Source organism: Protopterus annectens, chromosome 4.part1 (assembly GCF_019279795.1).
Source record: "Protopterus annectens isolate FY-2018-M chromosome 4.part1, PAN1.0, whole genome shotgun sequence".
Taxonomy (NCBI): Eukaryota; Metazoa; Chordata; order Ceratodontiformes; family Protopteridae; genus Protopterus; species Protopterus annectens.
In genome coordinates, this window is record NC_056734.1 from 878870693 (window position 1) to 878885095 (window position 14403).

The following is a 14403-nucleotide window of genomic DNA, read 5'->3' on the forward strand; positions in this document are numbered from 1 at the left end:
CATTGAACTGGAACATAACAAATACACAGGCACGATTTCTATTCTGATAATGTGTACCTTGCATCACTCTTAACATAGATTTTATGCTAATGTTTTGAAGACAGTTGAGTATGTGAGCTTACCCTCAATTCTCAACAGAGAGCAGTAATGATATAAGCATAAGTCAACCGGATTACTTTAACTATAACACTTCCATGCCTCATTCTACTTGCCATTAATGTATTTGAGGGTTGCGATCCCTGATTACTGGAGCCTGTTTAGCATTGTTCTTTGTTTGGTCTTCTCCATTGCAGCAATGCTCCCTTTCAAATGTGTGCTTTCTGACAGCTGTTGTATAACTTCTGCTGTGGCGTCAGTAGCTAGAACACAGTTAAAGAGAACATGAGTTAGGCAGGCAGGGGCTTTAATCTGCTGAGGTGTATGTTGTATCAGCATGCATAACATTGTGTATCATGCAGTGATGACTTAGTGAACAAATACAATGTAAGGTATACAACTTGGATGTAACTGTTTGGCAGAAAGAGCGTTTTGATCCCCTAAGTGCTATATTCATTTTTAATCCTGCTCATTGTCATTCACGCAGACTATTGATAATATTCATTCAAATGTGTGCTTCCTGACAACAGCTGTAGAACTTCTTCCATTGCATCACTTACTCGATCAGTCAAAAGAGTGTGATGTAGCCAGGCAGGGGATCAAAGCCAAAACAAATGTAGCATAAAGTATATTACTTGTATTTGCTTGATGGGATCTTGATCCTCCATGTCCTGCATTCTTTTTAATCCTGCCTATTATCATTCGCATGTATACAGGTTGGTAACAACCATTCAAATGTGTTCTTTCCATTACTTGCTGCACAGTTTCTTCTGTGGTGTCAGTAGTTAGTATACAACTCAAGAGAATATGGTTTGAGCAGTCAGGTATTAAAAATCCCTTGAGGTTTCTCTAACAAACATTCCTTATCTTGCAGTAAAAATATGCAATGCATAAAAGTAATAAGAGTAAGCCTAGTATTTGTATCTTACAGCCTATCATTACTCTGTAAATTGACAAAACAATACAGGATGCATTTTGGTCAGCTTATTGCTATTCCATGTTTACTAATACTCATTTTTTATGTATTACACAGTCACAATGTAATAGTGAATTACACTAAACTCAGTGGTTTCCTTGTGACATTATTACAGCACATACACAGCCAAAAAGGGATTTCACAATGAGGAAAATCATCTATCTGTGGTATAATTTGTGTGACAGTTAACAGTGAGCTACCTTGCCATACTTATGTAAGCACATTGAAATGATACTTCTTGCTGTAAGACAAAAACTGAGAAAATTTGTTTCAATGTGATAAGAACTAATTTTCTGTCACTCAACTGAGATGACTGCCAGTGTGTGACATCAGGCAGTAACTGAAAGGACATTAATAGTTGCACTGTCACACCTCTCCTTGTCTTTTGTAGCCATAACATGATGTGTATATTAAACAACCATGTGCCTGCACTTGGAAACACTATGGGGGTAATCATTTGCAAACATCGTTTACCTCACCTGCTTGTATTTCCATGCGGCCATGAGGTGTGTCACCAGGATCAAGCCACAGATCTATGCTGCAGCCACGGTGAGACGGTCTGTGTCATGCACACTGCCTTGGCCACATGCATATTGATTAGCATTGCTGGTCATCGTGCTGGGAAGCTAAATAGCACTGGCTTGTCTGTAATCCCACCATGGTGTTAAGAAATCCATTAGCATGTTTTATCTGCTAGTGTTCGCTTTTATCTCAGCAACTTGAAATAGTTTGTGTAAGTCTACATTTTTTAAGACATGATACTGTTCTGCATGGCCTACAGAAATTACTGAATAGATTGAAACAAAGTGGCACACTCTTTACCTTATTCTTTTCTTTCCAGCATTACTTACCTTGTCCTGAACCTCTTTGTTTAAAATTTGTGAGCAAGTGTAATCCATTTGCTAAACACTTGAACTTACATATATGTAATAGTGACTAAGATTCTGAACACACTAATGCATTTTGTGGGGAATATTGATTTTATTGGCAGAGAACTAACTTATTTAATTGCGATACTTATTTTGTTAGTTAACTAGATTGCTGTATTGAGCCATTGTGAACACTCTTAAACCACAACCCGGGCAAAAGCAAAAATAAATCTACAGGCATACATTGTAGAATTATGTGTTGTTATATTCTGCTGTAATGTTATACAAAAGTGTAAAACAATCTTACTTTCCTGACAGTGGTGGTACAGTAAACTAAATGTTGGCCTTCTGGGGGAGTACAAACTTTGAAGAAGCATAGAATTACAAAGAAGGCCATGCTGTTAGTTTTTATAGATATATATATATATATATATATATATATATATATATATATATTGTGTGTGTGTGTGTGTGTGTGAGACACTCAAAAGTACAGTCTCAGATGTGCAATTAAAGAGCTATTTGATGTCTGTGAGGATGAAGTATGGAGAAGTTGAGCAAGAAGTAAACACACAAAAGACACATAGTGCCAAGAGGATGTCATTATGTCATCAATGAATAAATAACAGGGGCAGAAGCATACAGAGGAAAAGAAGACCATAAGCAGGGGAAGCAGATATGGACAAATGCCACTGACATGGAATCTTTAAAATCATTGAAGTACATGATAAACATCTAACTGAATGTGGAATGTGCATAACAGATATGGGAAACAGCTAGAGTGAAGCAAAAAGGGGATGACAAAGTATTTACTTACACAACTGTGAAGCTGTTTGTTGTGTTACTGTCTTGCTTATTTGTCTCGCTGAGACTTCCCATTCACTTCCTTGCATAGTTCTGGTATCAGAAGAGACATCAGTAGCTACTGTGTTATACATGCAGAATGTCAAATACTCTGTGTCCAATACAAAAAGGCCAAACATGAAACTTTGAAAGATTATTGTCTGAGGTTGCAGTACAGCTAGGATGGAGTCCCCCACCCCACACACACTTTTCCCACTTTAGTGTGATCTCATCCCGATCATAATCTTCTATTTTATAACTTATTCTGCTCCAATATCATAATAATATAGAAGTTATCCATTTTTATACAATTGTTTTCTATGTTATCCAAGGCCTTTTCTCCCACATTGATGCAGTGTATAATGATATTTTACATTTACTTTCTTTGAGCAGCCACTAACCTCTGAGGTAAAGATGCTTTGTTATATCAAATAATCTGATAATAAATTGTGAACATTTGTTATTAAATGCTTCAGAAATGGATGTTTCTATAAAATAAATGCTTTACATGTCCACAGCTCTTTGTCTCTGTCTCCCACCATAGTTCCTGCTGCATATTACAGTCTTTTCAGTCTGCAAAACTCAGCCCGACAATGTCTAATTCAATCACTTATTCGTTGGATGGAGCTGGGTAACCCCCCCCCCCCATCAATATTTCCTTTGAATAACTCTTGAGGGATTTTTTTGTTGAGGTTTAAAATGACAGTTTCATTTTTGTTACCTGCAGCCCCTGTTTTATAAGATCTATCAAGTAAAACTATTTCATTCTTTAATAAAAAAAAATCACACCAGTAAAAGAGAATGATTCAGTAGTGAGGGAACAATAACAACACAGAAGAAGGACATTTAGCAAATGTCACTTGCTATAGTATGAAGTGGACACGCAGGTTCTGTCACTGAGCTTTTAACTAGCTCATTGTCTGCCACCGTATGACCTCCTCCTTACCTAAACCCACTTGCTTTGGATGTAATTGAAAAAAAATGAAAAGAATATGCAGGCAGAATGAGATTTCTTCACAGGTCCAGGGCTCACTGTCCAGGAAAATGTGAACAGCTTAGAAGTTTATGACACTCAATTTACAGCTTAGATAAGGTCACATGAGCTAACTGAAGTTGTTTGGGGTATTTGAGATGGTGCTGCCTAGCTGCATTCCATGGTAGGGTCAGCAGGGTAACCATATGAAATGTCGGTAACCATTAGAGTGAGTCCCAAAATGTGGAGACTGAATGACTGAAAGATCATACTTGCATTTACCAAGCCTGAGATGCCTTTTCTCAGAATATTCACTTTTATCCAAGTTGTGGTGGTCTCAAGAGTCAGTATATATAAATTCAAGGTGTGTGAAGGACATACCCTTCACATGCGGGGATTATTTTTCAGAATTTGCTCTTTTCCAGTGTTTTCCATCTTTTTTCAGTGTTTTGGCACTAAGCATTATGAGTTCTGACATTTCAACAAGGAACCAATTAGCAGTTATTGCATTCTTGGAGAATACCCCAGGGTAGATATAGGATATGGTAAACTGATTATATGAATCAGCTAGACTCTGAATGTCTTGATTTCTGGCAGATGAGATTGTTGCTCAAGACAGGAAAGTCTGGCTCATAGATTCATAGTTCATAGGTTTTTACCAAGCTTATGCCCAAGGAAACTACAGAGAAGCTCAGCCACATTGCTCTGTACTGATAGGAGACTAACAATGTCCTTAATTAAGCATATTTCCTCAGATATCTTCAGTGAAAACTTGCAATCACCCATTCAGTCATTGTTACTGGTTTAAAAGGTTGCTAGGGAAGTACTCTGGTTGGCTTGCATTAGCAATCTATTCCAGAAACAGAGACTACATAATGTTAGGTATCTGTCACATCATCTGGTGTTGCTGATGTATTAATATATTGTTTAGGTTTCTTGAGTGGGTGTTTGCTTTACCACTGGTTCTATTAATGTGAAGGAGTTCAAAGAGTGCTGGATCCTTCACAGCATGGAAAGTGAAGCAGTTGTCAGCCTCAAGAGAATGTATGACACAGAGTACAGAGTCAGAGCTTTTGATATATCAAAATAGTTAAGGGTTCTGTGACCTGAGATCTTTTTTGGTGAAGGAACACTGAAGTCTGTCAAGCTAGTTTAAGTGCTTCACTAAGTATGTGCTAAGGGATATATTATATTCAATAAAGGACCTAATAAGGGATTAATAAAGTAGGGCTATATATTTTTTTCACTTTGAAGAGATAACGCAAATGATAAGGTAAGCTTAGTAGAATGAGACATTGTGTTATCAACATGTATATCTAAGTTACTGACGACTGTGTCAGATTTATGTGGAATATCATCAGTACGGCAAGCAGTGGTGGTGATGATAGATTTATCAGAGGAAACTATGCTGCATTTCATGGTCTTGAGAGTAAGACTGTTACCAATACACTAAAATGTTGTTTGGTCTAGCCCTTGCTGAAGAATTCAAGTATCACAAAGGGATTTGATAACTTCCTCCAGTTCATAATCCCTATCTGATTTTGGTGGCAATAGTACCTTAATATTTGATTTTATGTCAGTGAAATATATGCCAAAAAGTAGGGCTTCCGGACATAGCCCTATGGGATATCAGTGGTGACATTTTACTGCCTAAGGCAAATATTCCTGACTATAATGTATGTGTTCTAGCAGACAGCCAATTACTATCTGACAAACTATATGTGGATTACTGTTTAAGCTGGGACAGATTGTCAATAACTCTTGCATATGAGACAGAGTAATAGGCCTTGGCAAGGTCCTGGTAGGCAATGTGAATTGCATTCTCCTTATTCATAGCCACAGTGACCTTTGCAAAGAACTTAGCTAAGTTCAACCTGCATGATTTGCTTTCTTCAAAGCTGAGCTGGTGTATATCCAGGGATATAAGGTCACTTACATCATTGTTCATTAGATCAATTAGATCATGTTCCATAGCCTTGCAAATAATATTAGTGGATCTAATAGGCCTGTAATTCCTAGAGTCCGAAACTACTTTGCCCAGCTTGCATCATCATGATGCTCAGCTAAATGAGCAGTTCAAAAAATGGATGGATGGATGAATGGATGGAATGATGGATTGAAGTATGTCAATAATAAACACAAGTTCTTAAAAACAAATACATTGTCTTTTTTCTTCTTTGAATGACTTTTAATACAGTTAAAAGCATACTTTTCTTTTTTTTATTTGACACAGTAAATTCTTTCAGTCTGTTAGACAATGTTGTGTTAATAATATTAGCTGATATATAAATGAAAGCTCAGTTAACAGCTTGGGGTCAGAGTTCTGTGGATTTTCAGAAGCAAATTATTTTTGAGAAAAGTTTGAGCATCAGTGAAACAAATTAATACCTTAAGGTCAGCAGCTTTGGTTGGCATATTGATTTTATGTCTCTATATTCCATTAAAATGTTTATTCTGAAATATTTCCTTTGTGTTAAGAAAATATTCTGTTTATGGAGGTGCTTTTCTTTCATACCAATTACTGGAACTGCATCATGGCTGCTGTAAGGACTAATGCTTCAAGCTCTTCTGTTGAATGTACAAGCTAGAGAACTCATGTCTAGGATAGAGCACAGCCTCCCATGGGAAATCAAAGTTCCACTGAAGTGAATGTGAACATTACACTGAGTTGTAGGTATGACAGCCCAATTTTACCTTGTACAAGCAAAATTCTGCATTTTCCATTAGAGAAACCCAGATAAAGCAGTCCCATAGGCTGCTAACATTTATTGATGTGTTTTTTTTTAGAATGCTACTAGGACAAAACTAATCTAAGAGTAAACTGCACAGAAAGTTTTGCAAATGAAAACAGGTATGCCTTTGGGTAGAAACTCATTCACTTAGAATTGTGCAGGAGAACTGGCTCTTTTTGTGGCTTGTTAGCTTCTGCATAGTCTTTTTTCCTTAGAGGGTATATGGAAGCATCTTGAGAAAACATTGTCAACTGGGGAATAGCAAAAACATAACATATTTAGACATTTAAAAACAATGGTTGTTATAACCAACTAAGACAAAATATGTCATCTTATAAATTCATTATGAAACAGAGTTAACAAAAAAATCTATAAAAAACATATCACCTTGGTTGATTGTGATGACTGTTGAAGTGATGATAAATGAAAAAATAAATCATCATCAATACCCACTTTTCCTACTTCTGTGTGGGGTGGGGGTGCCACTTCAGCTGTTGCCACTTCTCTCTATTCAGAGCCATTCTCCTACCTTCTTCAACAGTCAGGCTTACTTGTCTTAGGTCTTGTCTCATTCAATCCATCTGACTTTTGGATGAATGGTCTTGTAGCCTCTTTCCTACTTCTTACCTCTTCCGAATCTACTTTGCCAAATTTTTTTCTTTTTTTCCTGCACATTCGAATGAACCATCATAATCTAGTCTCCCAGGCCTTCTCTGCAGATAAGACTACCGTAGCTTCTGCTCTGACATCCTTATTTATTCATCTGTCCTACAGTAAGAATTATACTGCCACTGCAAAGACACTTCATCTCCTTCATGTCACGTTTCCTCAGCTGCTCTGTCTCCACTGCACCAATTTCTGTGCCGTATAAAAGCAGTGGTTACACTACTGTTTTGTTCAGCTTACTTTTCAATTTTTTTTTCTTTTTTGCATTCTTCTGTCAGTAATTACCCCAGCCCTCTGTATATTCAGTTACAGCACCTTTAATTCTAGATTTCACCTCGTCGTGCAGACTTTCCATTTCCTCAGCTATAACTCACAGTTACTTAAACTGCTAATCTGTTCCAATGTTTTCCCTTCTGTCTCAATTTTATGTTTCTCCTGATTTCCCCATTTTGCTGCCATGGTCATTGCCTTGTTTATACTGAATTCATCTCTTGAGATTTCAGCATTACATTCCAGTCCCATATCATTTGAGAAGTTCCTGACCAGAGTCTGCTTATAGTGTCACATTGTCTGCATACAGCAGCATTATTGATCTCTCGCCTCTGACCTGTTTGCTGATATAGCTCATCACCAATTTGAAGTGGAGAGGATTGAGAACTGAGCACCTGATGCATGCTCAGAATCAGTGGAAACAATTCTGTGAGTCCAAACTCTGTTCATATTTTTGTCATTGAGACAGTGTACATAGCATGCACTGATTATATTAATGTTTTCCAAGACATAAATCACAAAACTGCCCAAATCAGTTTTCTTGAGGCTTTGTCATAGGCTTTTTTTCAAGTCTAGGCAATAAAAAAAAAAAAAAAAAAAAGAAACAAACAAGCAAACATACCCCATTCTTCAAACTATAACTCAGACACTCTGTATATTAAATATCTCCTCCTTCCCTTCTCAGTCTCATTTTTCCCGTATCCTACCCTATAAAATGTTCACCTGTCAGATTTTACTACTAGTCTTCCTTTCCTTCTTCACTCCCTCAAGTCTATTTCTTCCTGGGCTATTCCTCTGTCTACCACTAATTTTATTTCAGGAATATTTGAAATAACACTTTCCATCAGGCTGTAAGCAATTTATGCTACTCTTTTAGCCATTGTAGTCTAATTTACATTTAAACCATGTATGCAGTTTTGTTGCATGGTATGTGCCATACCTTTTGCTTTTTTGTTTATGTAATTTTCTGGAGCTTTTCTCCCAGGCCTCAGCTGAAAAGGAGAAGTTTTCTTCTCAGTTGGAACACCCCAGTAAACAAATGCAATTAATAAATAATAATGCATTCATTTATGTCTATATGTGTGTTTTTTAATAAATGCATGTTTGTATTAGGACATATTTACTCATCTGGCAGTTATACATTTCTTTTTGTGCTGCTGGAGACATTTTTGCATTCTAGCATCTTCTCATTTCTCACTCAATCTACATGATTTGAAGAAGCCTTGTGAATCTCAGATATAGTTCTGAATATTCATCAGTTTATAAACAACCAGAAGTCAGACTGTTCTGATAGTATAAAACCAAGGTAAAACAGATGGAATAACAGCCGCAGGGAAATGGGCCACCATAGGAAACAGGATAATAAAAACTAAAGCTTTTCTTCCCTGGCTTCTACTGAAAATGGATAATAGTGCTACACTGAACTTTCCATGCCGATAAATAAATAAATAAACAAATAAATAAATAAATAAAGTCAGTGAAGGTGCAATACTTACTGAAAGCCATTGCTCTAAAACAGTATTACTTTAAGACCAAGGAAGGATGTCTTTGATGCTATGAATACTACTTCAGCATTTTGGAGTTGAAGCAATGTTAGTTTTTGGAAAGAATATATGCAACTGCATACTTTTACCTTTTGTATTAACTTCTCAATCATGTGACAAACAGAATGTGTCACAGCACTTTCAAAATACCACACATATTAATGTTATAGTGCTATAGCTAAAACATTCTTATTTTAAACAGAAATGGTAACCTGAAAAAAACAAATGCATTTGTAGTCTACCGAGTTACTGAGACTTATGACAAATAAAAGAAATATTCAGTTTCTCAAAGTGCTTGGACTTCATACTTAAAAAGACATGTTGATAAATATAAGTTATAGCCTTGATGTCAAAATGAATGTTATACACATATACATCTTTTCCAGCACAGAAACACCCCATTCACCGTAGTATGTTTATATTATTCAGAATGTGTTTACCATGGTAGAGCATTGATCTATTTGGACCTTTTTTACACTCAGCTTGGGGACTATATGGACAAGTAACTTGCTCAGAATCACAAAATTAGGCAAATAGAGACTTGAGAGAATCAAACCGTGGACCACAGGGAGCTACTTGTTAATACATCCCAGCTTTACTCCATTGCTCTAACTACCATTCTAAAACATATTTCATGAGCAAATGATAGACTTTTGTGTGCAAACCTTAAAATTAAGAGGATCGCCTTGTTTCCTTAAAGGTGGCACACGGTATGCCTTTTACCAATGCCTGTAATCCTAGACAGTGATTTACTTATACATCAATAATGTTCAGGCAAATCCCACTTTAAAATGCAGTCCTTTTCAACCTGTCATTTGAATGCTTCATTTAAACTTTTCTGAACAGTAAGATAATTTTTATACTGCTCGTGTTCATGATGTAATACAAAAAATATTAACAAAATACTTTCATAAAAGTCAGTCATATAGCCAGACAGATTATGAAGAAAGTTATATAAGCATTGCATATTATCTTTGCCTGATTTTATTCAAAAGTGACTGGCCAAGCTTGGAGCAATGGAAACACTGCTATATTTTCCTACCATTGTCTTGCCATGACCTTGTTATAACGCAGTTTAATTAACAAAGAAAAGTAAATGTAGACCTCCTTGAAAAAAAGATGATTTAGTGCAAAGACTGCAAAGTAATTTTGTGAGAGGGAACTCATATCTTATTCACGAAATGAACATGATAGTTTGCCTGAGACATGACAATGAAAAAAAAATTCTAACATATCTTTATAAACTGAAAGTATGGTATGCAATACCCTGTCACTTATTTATTAGAAACAGCTTAGTAAAGGATTGATATTGGCATTTTCAGGATTGCAATGTATAATACTAATAGCTGCACTAAGTCATGACAACTAGAAATAATTACATGAAATGAACAAGTAAAACCAGCACATTCAGGTCAGTTGGAATTGTAGCCAAACATAAAGGAATCATATTTACAAAAAAGTAATTTCAGCAAAATTATACATAAATATATTTAAGTTAAAATAGTGTAAAATAATAGAATTGCATCCTCTTTTATGATTCAGTAATAAATGATAGTAAATGTAGACTAATAGTAGGTTATTGTGAATTTATTGGAACTAAATCTTAGCATGAATTAGAAGTTTGTATTGTATCACTACTATACCTGAAGGCAACTCTTGCCTCTACCACCTGGCACTGGTTATGGATGAAAATTGTTTCCAAAGTGGTTTACTTACCCTATTTATCACACTGACAATGCTACTTACTGTGACTGGAGTAATAAAGTCAAATGATTAAATGAAGATATCACCACTTAAAATATAATTTTGTATTTCAAGAGTTAATTCTGGCTCTCTATTTCAAATGAGAGAAACTGTAAAGTAATTCTCAACATTTGTAAAAATTATGTGACATCAAACCATGAAAACAATACATTTCCAAAGTTTTTCTTACGTGATTAAAGCAACTTTTAGAAGCTTCACCTCCCTGCACCCTCTAATATGGAGAGTTATATCCACACTGAGCCTTCTAGAGACATATATTAACTCCGTGGTTAATATACCTCACAGCAGGGGAAGTATTCTGAGATGTTGGTGTTTCAGACTGATTGTATAGTCACACCTTTTGCTTTTATACTCTCACAATTGTAAAGATGACAATTGTACTCCTCAGAATTACAACAGGCACCTAGTACATTTGAATAAACATCAAAATCAGTAGAATAGTTGTTGAACATAGCATTGCATAAATGATAATTAGTTTCATAAACAAATACAATTATTTATTTATTAATTAATCTTTACTTACCTGGAAAATCTGACAGGGATACAATCTATTTTCAGTGGAGGCCTGGGGAGAAAACTTCCACACCTAACACCAGTATGGACATGTACATAAAATACAGTTACATGGTATTAGAAGAAATACAAAATATAGGTTAAGAAAGAAAAAGCTTTACAATAGCTTACATAAACAATATTTAGAAATAGATCATGCATATGGCTTGTATAGATATATGCAATGTTGAACATTTATTAGGAATAGACACAGGTTTGCATATAGCAAAGAGAGATATAACACTGCAAAAGATACTGTATTATTACCTGTGATTTCTAGCTATTAAAATAATGAAAAGGAGAGGCAGCTTAATTATGGAAATATCAGAAAGGGGGAAGGTGTCTGATTATGAAATATATTATGGCATACTAGTAGTGAATGGTTGGGGCTGCTCTGAATGTGATAAGGAAGATTAGTTTTGGATACGTGAGGAGTGAGAGTAATGAAACTGTAATGGAGGTGACCGTGAGGTAGAGGATGAGCTAATTAGACAGAGGAAGAGATTGAGTCCTGTCACTTAGAACCTGCGCTTGATGAAAATTTATGTAAACAAAGTTATTCTTTGTGGTTTAGAAGTAAATTCTTGTTTAAGCAAAACAACTAAGAATATAAACTTCAATAAGACCATTGTGACACAATTCATATCTAGGACAATAGAAATTGAAACAGGCCACACATAACAAGATAATGTACATCTTCAACTAGATTTTGATCACACATATGATAATGTTGAAAACTTTAGTTGACTGCATTAGTCTGGAAACTGCAGTTGTAGAACCTTTCTTAGTCTATTTTAAAACTGTCAGCATATAAACCAACAATGGTTGGCATCATGATGAAGACATTTTGGCTATGAATATAATTTGCTGACCTAGAAGTACAGGTTTTGGAAGAATCAGATGGAATGGCCAGGAAACAAAAGACCAGAACCAGCTGATCAGTCAAGCAGATAGGTTGTGGCAGTTCCCACTGCAGGAGTTTCATCTTCCATTCAGCCTTATATATGTACTGCAGGCATGTGTGAAAAGCTGGACTAAGGAGGGTAAACCCTGCCAAGTAGTATATTGTAGTTTAGATGAGCAGAGAAGATGGATATAACCATCACAAGTACAGCACAGCAGGAAATCAGAAGGAGGTAAAAAACACACATGCAGATCTCCTAAATCCTTTCTGGGTAAGGAATACAATCCTCGGCTGTGGCCTTTCTATTTTAATGTCTTCAGGATGAGAAAGGGGGTAAAATACAAAGAAAACAGAAGACAGGATAGATGGAAGCAAATATATATATATATATATATATATATATATATACACACACACACACACACACACACACACACACACACACACACACACACACACACACACACACATACATTCACACACACACACACACACACACACACACACACACACACACACACACATACTTTTTTAATTGTAAGCTGCAAATAGCATCCACTCACTTAAAGCAAAATGAGTTCAAACTTTTGCTCGAAAAAACTGAGGAACTGATAGAATAATGTAAAACTGATAAAAGAGGAAGCTGAAACATATAGTTGACTGTAGTAGAATAGACCACAGTAAAAATGTATTAGAATCTAGGCAAAACAAGTAATGAATTTGGAAGCAAAATGCAAGTCTACTCTGTTAAACCTACTCTGTTAAACCTAGTGCACTGAAATGCCCAGATAACTTATAGCAGAAATGGCAGCAAAAAATGGTAATGAGATTGTAATCAAATGATTTTAATAATGAATATTACACATAATAATAATAATCGACTCAGATAAGATAATTGTCTGAGGCAGTTAGTCATCTCTATCTCTATTTCCAGAATGCTAACAGTAGGTTACTAGAAGCATATAATGCATTCTGCAATAATTGCTTGAGTGAAATTCCTTTCTTATGGATCTCAGTGTCAGTGGCTCATCAGATAGTAAACTCACCTTGGGTGCAAAGGGCTGTGGGTTCTATCCTTACAGCAAGGAGATGAATTGCTAACATGGCAGTGCAGCGTAGGATGGGACTGCAGCACTCCTCCTTCTGCCTGAGTTGGTGGTAGCTCAAGAGAATGTAAAATAATCCATGGCACTTACTGAAAAGAGCAGAGGAGGGTTCCCTGATGCACTTACCAAATTTCTCCTAGTAGTATAAATACTGCCACAGGTCTACCCTGAAAAGAGGCTACAAGCCCAATGGACTAAGACGGGCAACAAAAGGACAATAAATGTGAGTTTCAGTTATGGATACCAAGTAACTGAGTCCCTATCAGTTCTGTAAAAAATGAGTTCAACTAATGACATTTTCAGTGCACTTACATCAAACATGTAGTTTGTTGAACTGTTCATACTGAGATTTTGGTACAGTGAGGATTGGGAAATTTGCTCTTTTCCCACTGTAGTGCAATCTCAGAGTCGGTGTATATAATTAGTGTGGGGTGTGGGGGTGCAGCCCCCCACATGAGCGGAATTTGATGAATGGCATTTCTGATATAATGCGGTTCATTGAAGTGTCACTTCATTAAAGTGATATAGATCCCAACTAAATACAATAGTTTTACTCCTTGCCTTAGTTCATTTGTAAGATATCATGAGATAAATATATGGATCCACTGAAAACAGGCAATAAGATAAGACAGAGAGAATGAAAAAAAAGAAAATAAGAAAGTGCATTGAGTTAAATTTATAATATTCAATATTAAATTGACTAAATAAAGCTTTCAACATGTAAATAAAACTACTGGAATGAAAACAAAGGCACATACACTTAATTTTATAGTAAGCTATATGAATATTAAATCATTTCTTCAAAGCATATATAGATTTAATCTCATTGAACAACTATCAATGTTGAAAAGACAAGCTATGCTAGAATGAATTAAGGTAACATCCAAATAATCCATTATTTATATCCTCAAGATAATAAATTAGATTAAACAGATTTTTGAAAGCCTTATTTTGTGTACTGGTTGGGCAGACATTTTTTCCCCAATAAAATATTTCACTTTATCTTTCTATAAGAGAAAAACAATGCTAACACATAGGCACTGTTATTATAACACAATTTACTCACACAGTGCACAATTTACTTCTGTTATGCAATCCATTTGACCTG